Source organism: Oryctolagus cuniculus, chromosome 14 (genome assembly GCF_964237555.1).
Source record: "Oryctolagus cuniculus chromosome 14, mOryCun1.1, whole genome shotgun sequence".
In the NCBI taxonomy this organism is placed as follows: Eukaryota; Metazoa; Chordata; class Mammalia; order Lagomorpha; family Leporidae; genus Oryctolagus; species Oryctolagus cuniculus.
In genome coordinates this window covers 11,301,776-11,315,452 of record NC_091445.1, presented here as the reverse complement: position 1 = coordinate 11,315,452, position 13,677 = coordinate 11,301,776, and the positions used below count along the sequence as shown (strand labels likewise).

At 38.5% G+C, this 13,677-nt stretch overlaps 1 pseudogene; it reads right to left on the bottom strand.

Moving 5' to 3' along the window:
- Window positions 1-10,705: 10,705 nt before the first annotated feature.
- LOC127492791 (non-histone chromosomal protein HMG-14 pseudogene) lies at window positions 10,706-12,959 on the bottom strand (annotated as a pseudogene).
- Window positions 12,960-13,677: the final 718 nt, after the last annotated feature.

The window sequence follows — 13,677 nt, the reverse complement described above, 5'->3', positions numbered from 1 at the left end:
CCCAAGCACTTTAACCATCTTCTGCTGCTTTCCCAGATGCATTAGCAGGAAGCTGGACCAGAAGTGGAGCAGCCAGGACATGAACCAGCACCCATGTGGGATATATACTGGTTTCACAGGCCTGCTTTACCTGCCAAGTCATAATCCTGACCCTGATGAATAAAATCGTTGAAAATTCAAACTCGTATTTTTTTGAACTTTTATTTAATAAATATAAATTTTCAAAGTACAGCTTTTGGATTATAGTGGCTCCCCCCCCCCATAACTTCCCTCCCACCCGCAACCCTCCCATCTCCCTCTCCCTCTCCCATTCCATTCACATTAAGATTCATTTTCAGCTGGAGCCATGGCTCATTTGGCTAATCCTCTGCCTGCAGTGCCGGCACACGGGTTCTAGTCCCAGTTGGGGCACCGGATTCTGTCCCGGTTGCTTCTCTTTCAGTCCAGCTCTCTGCTGTGGCCCGGGAGGGCAGTGGAGGATGGCCCAAGTGCTTGGGTCCCTGCACCCGCATGGGAGACTGGGAGGAAGCACCTGGCTCCTGGCTTCGGATGGGCGCAGCGCTGGCCATGGCGGCCATTAGGTGAACCAATGGAAGGAAGACCTTTCTCTCTCTCTCTCTCTCTCACTGTGTAACTCTGCCTGGCAAAAAATAAAATAAAATAAATAAATAAGAAGATATTTCCCACTCATGAGAGCTCCACTCACGATTTTAAAAAAAAGATTGATTTTCAATTATCTTTATATACAGAAGATCAATTTAGTATATATTAAGTAAAGATTTCAACAGTTTGCACCCACACAGAAACACAAAGTGAAAAATACTGTTTGAGTACTAGTTGTAGCATTAATTCACATTGTACAACACATTAAGGACAGAGATCCTACATGGGGAGTAAGTGCACAGTGACTCCTGTTGTTGACTCAGCAATTGACACTCTTGTTTATGGCGTCACTAATCATCCGAGGCTCTTGTCATGAGTTGCCAAGGCTATGGAAACCTTTTGAGTTCGCCAACTCCAATCTTATTTAGACAAGGTCGTAGTCAAAGTGGAAGTTCTCTCCTCCCTTTAGAGAAAGGCACCTCCTTCTTTGATGGCCTGTTCTTTCCACTGGGATCTCACTTATGGAGATCTTTCATTTAGGTTTTTCTTTTTTTTTTTGCCAGAGTGTCTTGACTTTCCATGCCTGAAATACTCTCATGGGCTCTTCAGCCAGATCCGAATGCCTTAAGGAAAACTCGTATTTTGATATCTCTCTTGACTATTCAGAAACATGTCTGATTATCTTCAACTTGTCCTTTATTTTCTTAAAATTATTTATGCCCATAAATACACGTAATTATGAATCCTCCTTTCTCTTCATCTCAAATCAAAACTCTTCATCTCAAACATTTCAGTTCAAATAATATGTGTATGATGGACACAAACTCCTAAAATATATTTTATTAGTTTTTTCAGCATTTTAGGGGTGTAAGAGTTGTACCTCTCTCTTGATAAATGTCAGAGGCCAAATGACACTTTTAACATGCACAGAATAAAAAAAAAATGCTGCATGTGTAGGTGACTCAATTAAAGCTCAATGAAAAGAAAGGCAGTCTTTGGAATGTATCTGAACTACCCCGTAATTCAGTCCCCTCTCCTGTAATCAAGTCTTGGCTTTGCCTGCAGGTCAAAATTCTACTTTGTTCTTGTTCTTCACAGTTCAACCTCTGCCAGTATTGATCTTGAGGTACCCAGAGAACCCTAATTATGGTCCCATACTTCTAGTTAGCTCATGATGCCTCCTCCCAGATCACACAGCAAATCCAAGATTTGATCATCTGGCCCAAGAGCAGCCCAGCCCAGTCCACCAACACTTAGCCACATGAGTGCAGTACTGGGGCCATCTTCCATTGCCTTCCCAGGCATATTAACAGGGAGCTGGATCAGAAGTGAAGCAGCTAAGACATGTACCAGTCCTAAGTTGGATGTGGGAACTGCAAGTGGTGACCCCCCAAGGAAACCAATTTTAAACCTTCAATTAAAAGGCCAGAGGAATATTGGAGATTAGGGCTGCAGATTTTATTAATCATCAGAGCAGGAGAAAATAAAAAAATTAGATATGGAGTAATAAGAATAGTTCAAGGAAACAAGAAGTCTGTGTGTCATTGGGATAGGTCCAGGAAGAGGTCAGCGTTTTTGAAACAGGAGGCCTGAAGGTATAGGAGGTAGTTTCTGAAAAACTAGGAGAGCATCCATTCTTCCACTCAGCAAACAACCAGCAAAAGGGACCTGTAAGTCCTTATTCATTATTCAATATATACTTATCATATGGCCATGGGAGCAATTAGTTTATTATTTAGTTCATCCATTCAACAAGTGCTTACTACCAGGGTTGTTATCCCTATTATGTCACTTAGCAACTATGTGACCTTGGACAAATTACTTAACCTCTCTGCTTCAGCTGTTTCATTAGTTAAATGGAGATGAATAGTATCTAACTCACTGATTAGTTGGGAGCGTTAAATAAAACATGTAGGGTTCTTAGAACAATATGTAGCACATTAAAAGAAATCAATGCTTTAATTTCTATTTACTAAATATTATGGATTAAATTGTATTCCCAGAAAGAACTACTGAAGTCCTCACCCCAGCACCCATGAATAGGACCTTGTTTGCCTTGTTTGCAAATAGGGTCTTTATAGACATAATCAAGTTAAGATGCAGGACCTCTGTCCCCAAAGAGTTGCATCATGAGATTTAATAGTAAAACTTGTTCTCAAGAATCACTTCCTTTTAGTGTATTAAGTGGAGGCTATTACTATATCTCATAAGTTATGATTAAGTCTAAGAGCTCACAAAAGATGTATCATCCTTGGGTACTTTAAAAACAATTAAGTTTCTAAAAGTAAAGAAGGGGGAGGAAGGAAGGGAAAAGAGAAATGGGGAAAAAAAAGTGAAATCACCTTTGAGAAGCAATAACATAGAGCAGCCCTTATAAGACTGTTGAAGAACATTTCTCTTAGTTTTTTTTTCCATTCTTTCTTTTTTTCTTTCTTTCTGTTTCTTTTTCTTTTTCAGTCTAAATAGGAGAGGGAGGAATGTATCAGAGGGCAGGTATGGTGGGAAGAATTCCTACATTCCTAATGTATTTACAAGATACATACAAATAAAATTTTAAAAAAGATGACATCACTAGAGTGAGTTGTAATCCAATCCAACTGGTGTTCTGGTAAGAAGCAGCAAATTCAGAGAGGAGACACAGGGAACTGCCACATGAGGATGGAGGCAGAGACTGCAGTCACACTACATGCTGCAAGCTGGAGACCTCCTGGGATGAGAAGAAGTTGAAGGATGCAGGGAAGGAGACTCCCCTCAAGCCTTCAGAGAATGGTGCTGCCAACACCTTGATTTGGACTTCCAGCCTCCAGGACTTTGGGAGAAGCCATTTCAATAGTTTTAAGCCATCCAGTTTGGGTCCAGATGGTCCCTAACTTTTCAACTTAACCATGGTGCTGGAGCAACCCATATTCAGCAAAACTGTACTGTGAATTTTTAGTTTGGAGCTTTCCTGGGCTGGTGATGTGTGGTATTGTGTTTTTCTTCAGTGCTGGTCAGTAGCAATGAGCCACAGCTCTCAGTCAGCCACACAGCCATGAGGGAAAACAACAAACACACTATGGTGTGCTTTGCTGCTGAGCCAGGATGCCCTGTAGTTCTTGTGTATTCAGCGCATGGTCAGCTGACAGTGCTTCAATTTACAATTGGTTTATCAGAACATAACCTCATGGCCAGTCAAGGAACATCTATTTTATTATTGCAGAACCAGGACACGAAACACTGACTACCTACTGTGTTTTAAAGATTGCCAAGAATTTGAATGTCTTTCTAAGGATGTTGTGAAGCCATGAGGAAAGTGACATGGTTGAATTTTTGTTTGCACAGGCACAGAAAATACCGTGTAGAAGATAAAAGCTGGAGGGAAGAGGACCAATGAGTAGGTAGCTGCAGGAGTTCTAGAGAGAAAGGATGGTGATTGTGCATAAGGTTGACAGATATTGGGATGGAGGAAAATGAAGGCATTGAGATGACTTTCTCAATGCAGAATTCACAGTTCATGATGGGTTGGGTGAGGGGCATGGGGGGGGTTCTGTCCATATGTGAATTGATAGTGGTACACTGTACAAGATAAACAACAAAGGAGGGGACACGGGTTTAGGTAAGAAGATGGGTTAGAAATTATACTTTGGACATGCTGAGTTTTAGACAGTGAGGGACACATGAAAGGAACCCAGTAGTCCATTAGATATATGAGTATGGCCGACAGGAAAACAGATCTTAGCTGGAAGTATAAACTTGGGAATTAACATATTGTTGGTAAGTAGAGATTGTGTTATAAAGTTGTACAGAAGAAGGGAAGGGGAATCTCTATTTTGTGAGCCAGCCTAAATAATGCACAAAATGCTTTTTTATCCATATCTATGTGCATTTTTTTTCTGGACTGACTGTACAGGTATTTTTCAGATTCTCAAAGGCATCAATGATTCAAAAACTAAAAAAGAAGAAGTTGAGAATTATTGGTGTGAACTAAGAAGAAAGGGCCTGGGGCCAAACACTGAAGGATATAAATTTTAAATAAATAATCTTAAAAGGAGACTTTTAAAGGAATTGCCAAATAGGTGAAAGGCAATCTAGAATCACATGGCAAGAGGTGAAAATGATTCAAGAATATGGGTGCCATTGCTGATGTCAAATATTGTCCTAAGCTCAAAATAAAAGGAGAATGGGTTTGCTTTCAGTTGGTTATTGTAGTCATATCAGGAGCAATCTAAAAAGAATATTTTTTGACAGATAATTGTGCATCTTTATGGAGTATAGTGTGCTGCATTGGGACATCTCTATGTAGTATAATGATCAACTTAGCATATTAAGGATATCCATCATTTTAAGCAGTTATCATTTCTTTGTGGTCAGATCATTGAAAAGCTTCTCTTCTAGTTAGTTTGTACTATAAGGTATAGTACTCGACTTTAATCACCCTTCTGTGTAATATAACATCAAAAACTTATTTCTTCTATATGGCTATGACTTTATATTTGTTAATCAATGTCTCCTCAACTCCTCTTCTCTTCCACCTTTCCCAGTCTTGTAGCCACTAGCCTGTTGTCTACATCTGGATTTTACATATGAGTGAAATCATGCAATATGTATCTATGCCTGGTTTATTTCACTTTACATTATGATCTCCATTTCAATACATATCACCAAAAAAAAAAAAACAAAAACAAACAAAAAGATCCCCCTCCCTAAAAAATATACACACTCAAAAAGCAATGTGTGAAATAGTCTAATGGATTTTAATGTAACTGATCATGAAAATTTCAATAACGTGATTTCAGATTCTAGGTGTAACTAACCTTCAAGAAACTACAGTTTGTTGAGTATTTGTTATTATTAAAGAATAATAGCCACACTTTTTTGGTCCCTTTCTCCACTGCAAAAATTTACTTAATTGATTAATTAAAATGGTTGGAATAGAGATCTTTATGTTGAAGGGTAAATGAGAGAAGACAGAGAGGACTCACAAACTTCAAAGTACAATACTACCCTTCAGTTAATTCCAAGATTAGGAAAAAGGATTTACTTTGTGTTTTCAAAATGAGTAAATCCACTTTCAACCTTTCTTGTATCTGTTCTCCTTTCATTTTCTTGGAAATCTTGCTTTTTCATTTTCATTATTTAGTGACCTTCTCTTTCTTCTCTAAAAGAAAAATCAGAGAAAAAGATTGCAAAGAAAACTGTAAAGCCTACATGAGAGCCAAAAGCAATAGAGAGATCCAAGATGGCTGAACGGAGGATAGCCATGTTAAATTCAGCTATCTTGGGATCCAAAAAGAACAAAGGAAGGACCATGTTTCCAGGGGTCTGACTGATGAAAATTTTCAGCAGAGAAGTGAAAAAACAATGAAGACTCTGTGGAACAAGAAGGGAGAAGACAGATACACTACTGTAGCCAACTGCAGTGCAGCCAGTTGCTGGCTGTGAGCTGCCATCTTACCAACTCGAGGTAGGAAGAAATTCACCACACACAGATTCATTTGAGAGAGAATGCCACAGTTACCCAATGACTTTTGCTTCAGCCCGAGGAGCTGCCTGGGGTCTGAGCAACTGCCAGGCTTGGAGCAAGGAAGCTGCATTGCTTCCTTCCACTCCCTCACTGCAGCAGAGTGCCAGGTTCTGCAGTGAAAAGTCACACAGCGGCCTCTGTTCTGCTCCTACCAGAATCAGTCAGAGTCAGAGTCAGAGTCAGGGCAACTTGTGGGGCAAAGGTACAGATTCCCTGCCTCCCGCAATGGTGGGAGTTTGGGGGCATTAGTCCCAGAATCACACTCACATGCTCTGTGTGAGCCTGAGGATTTCTCCTTAGCACCAGCAGCAGCCCATAAAAATCCACCTCCACCCTGAAAGATCTGGATAATGACTACTGTACCCTGTAACACTCAGTTCTAAATTTTTTAACCCCATTGGAACCTACCCAATGGACCTATGGAAGGACCCATCTACATTCTACCACTCTGGACTCATACCATCAGAACAAAATCTTCTGCTTGTACCTTGTAGTCACCCTGTAAGATCGGAGCAGGTTCAGGTCACATCCCCTAGCCCCAGGATATAAGACACAGCAACAGCTGGATTCTCCTAGCAGGACCTGAGGAAGGGCCCATCCTCATAACACAATCCTAGAGCCACAGCAATTGGTGCCGAAAGCCCCAGTATGTCTCACACTTTTCAATGGGATAAGGTAACAGCCACCTTTGTCTACCTCGGCACCAAGAACAAGGCTCTGTCTATCACAATCCCCAGGGAGACTGACATAAAACTTTCTATGAACCAAAGATATACACCCTAGGAAACCCATGTTCATCTGAAAGTCACACTTCTAACCCTACAAACTGCAGCTTACTAGGCCACTATATCACTTATAAACACAGTTGACATTGATTGAGACAAAAGAAATCACTCAGAGACTATACTCCTGGGCTCACCTAGAACCAAAACCAAAGCAACCAGCCAAGTGATACCCTGAATTCCAGCTAAACCATAAACTCTCTTCCAATAGAACCTACTCCATAAAGAAGAAGGGATGATTACACCAGATGCACAGACATCAGTGTAGGGTCACAGGAAACGTGCAGAAGCAAGGTAGCATGATATCCTCAAAAGAATAAAATAATCCTCCAGAATTAGATCACGAACTGAAGGAAATCAACAAAATGACAGATACAGAATTCAAAATAATGATTGTAAGGAAATTCAATGATATGCAGGAGAATGCAGATAGATTAAAGAAGCAATGAAATCAATAATGAAAATATTTCTAAGGAAATATAAATCATTAAGAAGAACCAAATAGAAATTTTGGAAGTGAAATTTTCAATCAGTGAAATAAAAAACACAATTGCAGGCTTTAACAGCAGAATAGACCAAGTGGAGGAAAGAATTTGTGACCTCAAGGACAGACTTTTGAATAATCCAATCAGAAAAAAACGAGTAAATAATGAAGAAAGTCTGTAAGAAATAAGAGAAAAGTACAAACTCACAGTAAGAAAAAAATTACACATAAAGGAAAACCAATTAGATTAATATCAGACTTCTCAGCAGAAACCCTGCAGGCCAGAAGAGAATGGGATGTTACATTCAAGGTCTTCAAAGAAAAAAATTTCTAACCAAGAATAGTATATCCAGTGATGCTATCTTTTAGAAATGAAGGAGAAATAAGATATTTTCCTGATAAAACTTAGAGAATTCACCACCAACAGATCATCCTTGCAAGAAACCTTGAAGGGGGTCCTGAAGGGGGTCATGGGGTTGGTGCTGTGGTGCAGTGGGTTAAAGCCCTGGCCTGAAGCACCAGCATGCCATATGGGTGCTGGTTCTAGTCCTGGCTGCTCCTCTTCTGATCCAACTCTCTGCTATGGCCTGGGAAAGCTGTAGAAGATGGCCCAAGTCCTTGGGCCTCTGCATCCACGTGGGAGACCTGGAAGAAACTCCTGGCTCTTGGTTTCGGATTGGTGCAGCTCCGGCCGTTGTGGCCATCTGTGGAGTGAACCAGTGGATGGAAGACTCTCTCTGTTTCTACCTTTCTCTGTAACTCTTTCAAATAAATAAAATAAATCTTAAAAAAAGAGAAGTAAACATCATGAAAACACAAGAATCTACCAAAAGAGCGTTATAATTGTACCCGAACAACAAAATGACAGGTGTTGGTTCTTATCTCTCGATATTAACCTTGAGTGTAAATTCAATGGAATAAATTCTCTAGCCAAAATCTTGGGTTAGTTGAATGGATAAAAAACCATGACCCCACTATATTCTGCCTGTAAGAAGCTCGCTTCACAAACAAAGATACACACAAACTGAAAGTGAAGGGCTGGAAAAATACACACGAGGCAAATGGAAACCAGAAATGAGAAAGAGTAATTATCCTGATAGCAAATAAAATAGACTTTAAATCAAATGTTGCAAAAAGAGATAAAGAAGGGCACTATATTTTGATAAAAGGTTAGATATAGTAAGAAGGCATAACAATCATAAATATATACACACAACACAAGACCATCCAGATACATACAGCAAATATTATTAGACCTAAAGGGAGAGATAGACTCCAATACAATAATAATGGGTGACTTCAACACCCCACTCTCATCAATGGACAGGTCATTCAGACAGAAAATCAATAAAGATACTTTGGAGTTGAAACATACTATTAAGCAAATGGACCTAACAAATATTTACAGGATATTTTACCCAACAGTTATAGAATACACATTCTTCTCATCAGCACATGGAACATTTTCTAGGATAGACCATACATTAGGACATAAATCAAGTCTCAGTAAATATAAAATATTGAAATTATATAATGTATCTCTTCAGGACTAAAACTAGAAACTAGCAACAAGAATAACAGAACACACATAAATACTTGGAAATTAAACAACATGCTATTGAATGATCAAAGGGGCATTGAAGAAATTAAAAATAAAATTAAAAAGTTTATTGAAATAAATAAAAATGAAAAATCAAAACCTGTGGGATATAGCAAAAGCAATATCAGGAGAGAAGTACATAGCATTAAGTGTTTATATTTAAAAAAGAGAGAAATATCTCAAAGACCTAGTGATGCATCTCGAAGACTTAGAAAAACAAGAACAAACTAAACCCCAAATCAGCAGGAGGTGAGAAATAACAAAAATCAGAGCAGAAATAAATGTAATTGAACTAAAAAAATCCAATACAAAAGATCAACAAAACAAAAAGTTGGTTTTTTTGAGTATAAAAACAAAATAGATAAAACTCTAGCCAGACTAACAAAAAAAGAGAAAAACTCAAATAAATGAAATTAGAGATGAAAAAAGAGACATTACAATCAACACCACTGAAATACAAAGGATCGTAAGAAACTACTATGAAGAACTATATTCTAATAAACTAGAAAATCTTGAAGAAATGGATAAATTCCTGGATACATATAACCTACCAATATTAAAGCAAGAAGATGTAGACAATCTAAATAGACCCATAATAAACAATGAAACTGAAGCAGTAATCAGAAGTCTTCCATCAAGGAAAAGTCCAGGGCATGATGGGTTTACTACTGAATTCTATGAAACATTCAAAGAGGAAGTAACTCTAATACTTTTTAAACTATTCCAAAATATTGAGTAGCATGAAACTCCACAAAACTCTTTTTATGAGGCCAGCATCACTTTGAAACCAAAGCCAAAGGCATGACATGAAAAAAAAAAAAAACTACAAACTTATAGCCTTAAAGAACATATATGAAAACATTCTCAACAAAATGCCAGCAAACTGAATCCAAAATCACATAAAAAATATCATACATTACGATTGAGTGGGATTTAACCCAGGAATGCAAGGGTGGTTCAACATTCACAAATCAATAAACGTCATAAATCACATCAACAGAATGAAGAACTAAAACTATATGTTCATTTCAGTGGTTGCAGAGAAAGTATTTGATAAGACTCAACGTCTATTCATGATAAAAAAAATTCTCCACAAATTAGGTATAGGAGGAACATACCTCAAAAGCCTTTACATGACAAACCAGCAACCAATATCATACTAATTGGAGAAAAGCTGAAAGCATTTCCGCTCAGATCTGGAACAAGACAAGAGTGTCAACTTTCATCACTCTTATTTAATATAGTGCTGAAAGTTTTAGTAAGAGCAATTGGGGAGGTGAAAGAAATAAATGGCATCAGAATTGGAAAAAAGGAAGTCAAATTATCCATGTTTGCAGTAGACATGATGCTGTACATGGAAAAACCTAAACACTCCACCAAAACACTGTCAGAACTGATAAACCAACTCAATAAAGTTGTAGGTTACAAGATAAACATACAAAAGCCAGCGGCTTTGTTGTTTTCGTTCATAATTGAGATTTTATTGGTGTTGAGAATCAGTACATAGACATTTCAATTTGTACACATTCTTAATGCACATACCAAAAATCTAGAAAACTGTGAATTGTCATTCCAGTGACTTTCCAGCTTCAAACTGGGAGACAACTCTTCCTTAAGAGGCCATCAAGTACTAGTATCTTCAAAACATTGCTATTACATATTCAAATTTTCAATCTTTCATAGCACATTAAGAAAATCTTAGTCTAGGGAAACTAGACTACCACAACCACTGATATTACAGAGTGCACACAGTTCTGACAGAGCAACAAGGAGTGGTTTTCTGAAAGAAGCAATTCTACTAAACAACATGGGAGAAGTAACTGAAAATATTCAAGACAGATGGAATGTACAATTATGACTCCAAATTGCCATTAGTACGTGTTTCATAGTAGCATATGAAAACCACCTCCTACCTATGGAATGTTAAGCTAACGCACAAGACAGACAAAATCTCCCATGATTTAATATCTGGTTGTAAATAAACAAAGGGAAAATGATTTCACCACTTAAAAAAGTCATTTACACTTAAAATGTGGGATGAGGTGGGCTTCCCTCCGTCTTAGAAATCTATCTAGCACTATGAAAAAACTTGCATTTACAAAATAGTTGATAAAATATTTCTCTGGATTGTCTAAGAAAGCAGACAGGGATCACAGATAAGACCTGGTATATGATTTTAATTAGACTTGACTTCTTTCTCTTCTGCTTCATCAGAGACTGGATGCTCATTTTAGTTTCTACATTTTCTGTAGACAAATCTTTAATTTCTTGGTTAGCCAGCTCAGCCTGTTTTCCCTTTGTTCCTCCCTTCCGTTTTGCTTGTACGCTTTTGTCTAGCAACTTATCATTCCCAGCTGCCTTCCTGGGCTTCATTTCCACTTTTGCAGGAACAGGTTTAGTTGACAACCTCACCAGTCTTCTCTTGGACTCTTCATTCACCACCCCTTTGGCAGAGCCGACATTCCTCTTGGGCATCTTGGTGATAGGGAGGGCATGTGCTAAACTTAGCCTATGGGCCCCAGTGGCTTTTTTATGTGTCAATAATGAACATACTGAAAGAGAAATCAAGAAAGAAATCCCATTCACAATAACCACAAAAAATAAAATATTTAGGAATGAATTTAACCAAAGAAGTGAAAGATCTCTACAATGAAAATTATCAAACATGGCTGAAAGAAAGCATCAAGGATACAAAAATATGAAAAGATATTCTTTGCTCATGGATTAGAATAATCATTATCATTAAAATACCCATACTACCTAAAGTAATATAAACATTTAATGCAACCCCTTTTAATCCCTCTACAAAATTAGTAAAAACAATCCTGAAATTCATATACAAGTACAAAAGACCCAGAACAGCCAAGGTGATCCTGAGCAAGAAAAATCAAGCTGGCGTCATCACAATACCTGACTTGAAAGCATACTACAAAGCTATACTAACTAAAACAGAATGATACTGGCATTAAAAACTGCTACATAGATCAATGGAACATGATAGGGAGCCCAGAAATTAATCCATGTTCATACGGCCAACTGATTTTTGATAACAGTACTCACACCATGCAGTGGAGTAAGAATAATTTCTTCAACAAGTGGTGCTGGTAAAACTGGATGTACATATGCAAAAGAAAGAAGTTAGATCCATAACTCTCACCCTAGACAAAAAAAATCAACTCAAATTGGATCAAAACTGAGTTTAAAACCTGAGACTATGAAGCTGCTGGAAGAAAATGTGGGGGAAACACTCCAAGACATTGGTGTAGGTGCAACTTCTTGGACAAAACCCTAAAATCATGGGTAACAAAAGCAAAAACTAAACAAATTGGATTATATTAAACTCAGAAGCTTCTGCGTAGCATAGGAAACCATCAATAGAGTGAAGAGACATTCAATAGAATGGGAAAAAATATTTGCAAGCTACCTATGTGAAAAAGGATTAATATCCTGAATATATCAACAACTTAACAAAAAAAAATCCAACTAGGAAATGGACAAAGGGCCTCAATATTCAGTTTTCAAAAGTAGAAACGCAAATGGTCAACAAATATAAGAAAAAATGCTCAGCATCACTAGCCATCAGGGAAATGATAATCAAAACCACAAGATATCTTACTCCAGTTAGAATGGCTAAAATACAAAAGAGAGAACCTCACAAGTGTTGACAAGGATAGAGAGAAAGTGGAACTCTTATACAGTGTTGGTGGGAAGGTAAATTAGTGTAGCCACTGTGCAAAACAGTATGGAGCATTCTCAAAAAACTAGAGACTGGCGCCATGGCTCACTAGGCTAATGCTCCGCCTGGGGCGCCAGATTCTGTCCCGGTTGCCCCTGTTCCAGTCCAGCTCTCTGCTGTGGCCCGGGAGTGCAGTGGAGGATGGCCCAGGTGCTTGGGCCCTGCACCCGCATGGGAGACCAGGAGGAAGCACCTGGCTCCTGGCTTCGGATCAGCGCAGCACGCCGGCCGCAACGCGCCAGCCATAGCGGCCACTTTCTAACTCTGCCTGTCAAAAAAAAAAAACAAAAACAAAAACAAAAAAACAAAACAAAACAAAAAAAAACCTAGAAATACACTTGCCATATGATCCAGCAATCCCATTGCTGGACAGAAACCCAAAAGACATGAATATACTGTATCAAAGAGATTCCTGCACCACCATGTTTATAGACACTGCTCACAAGAGACAAGATTTAGAATCAACCAAGGCATCCTGTGGTTTATATACACAATGGAATGTTATTCAACTATAAAAAAAAAGTGAAATCCTACCACTTCCATCAAAATGGATGCAACTAGAGGACATCATTGAAATAACTGAGTTATGTGAAATAAGCCAGAAACAATAAGACAAATACTTCATGTTCTCCCTTTTATGTGGGAGTCAAATTTAAAAACAGGGGTGAGGGATCACAAAATAGAAACAAAAAAAAAAAAGAAAAAGAAAAATGCCTTTGTGTATCAGAATTGCTGCAAATATAGATTTGTAAAACTTTGTTTTATACTTTTGTCAAACTAATAGTTAAGAATGTTATATTTGGCTGGCGCCATGGCTCACTTGGCTAATCCTCTGCCTGTGGTGCCGGCACCCCGGGTTCTAGTCCTGGTTGGGGTGCCAGATTCTGTCCTGGTTGCTCCTCTTCCGGTCTGGCTCTCTGCTGTGGCCCAGGAGGGCAGTGGAGGATGGCCCAAGTGGTTGGGCCCTGC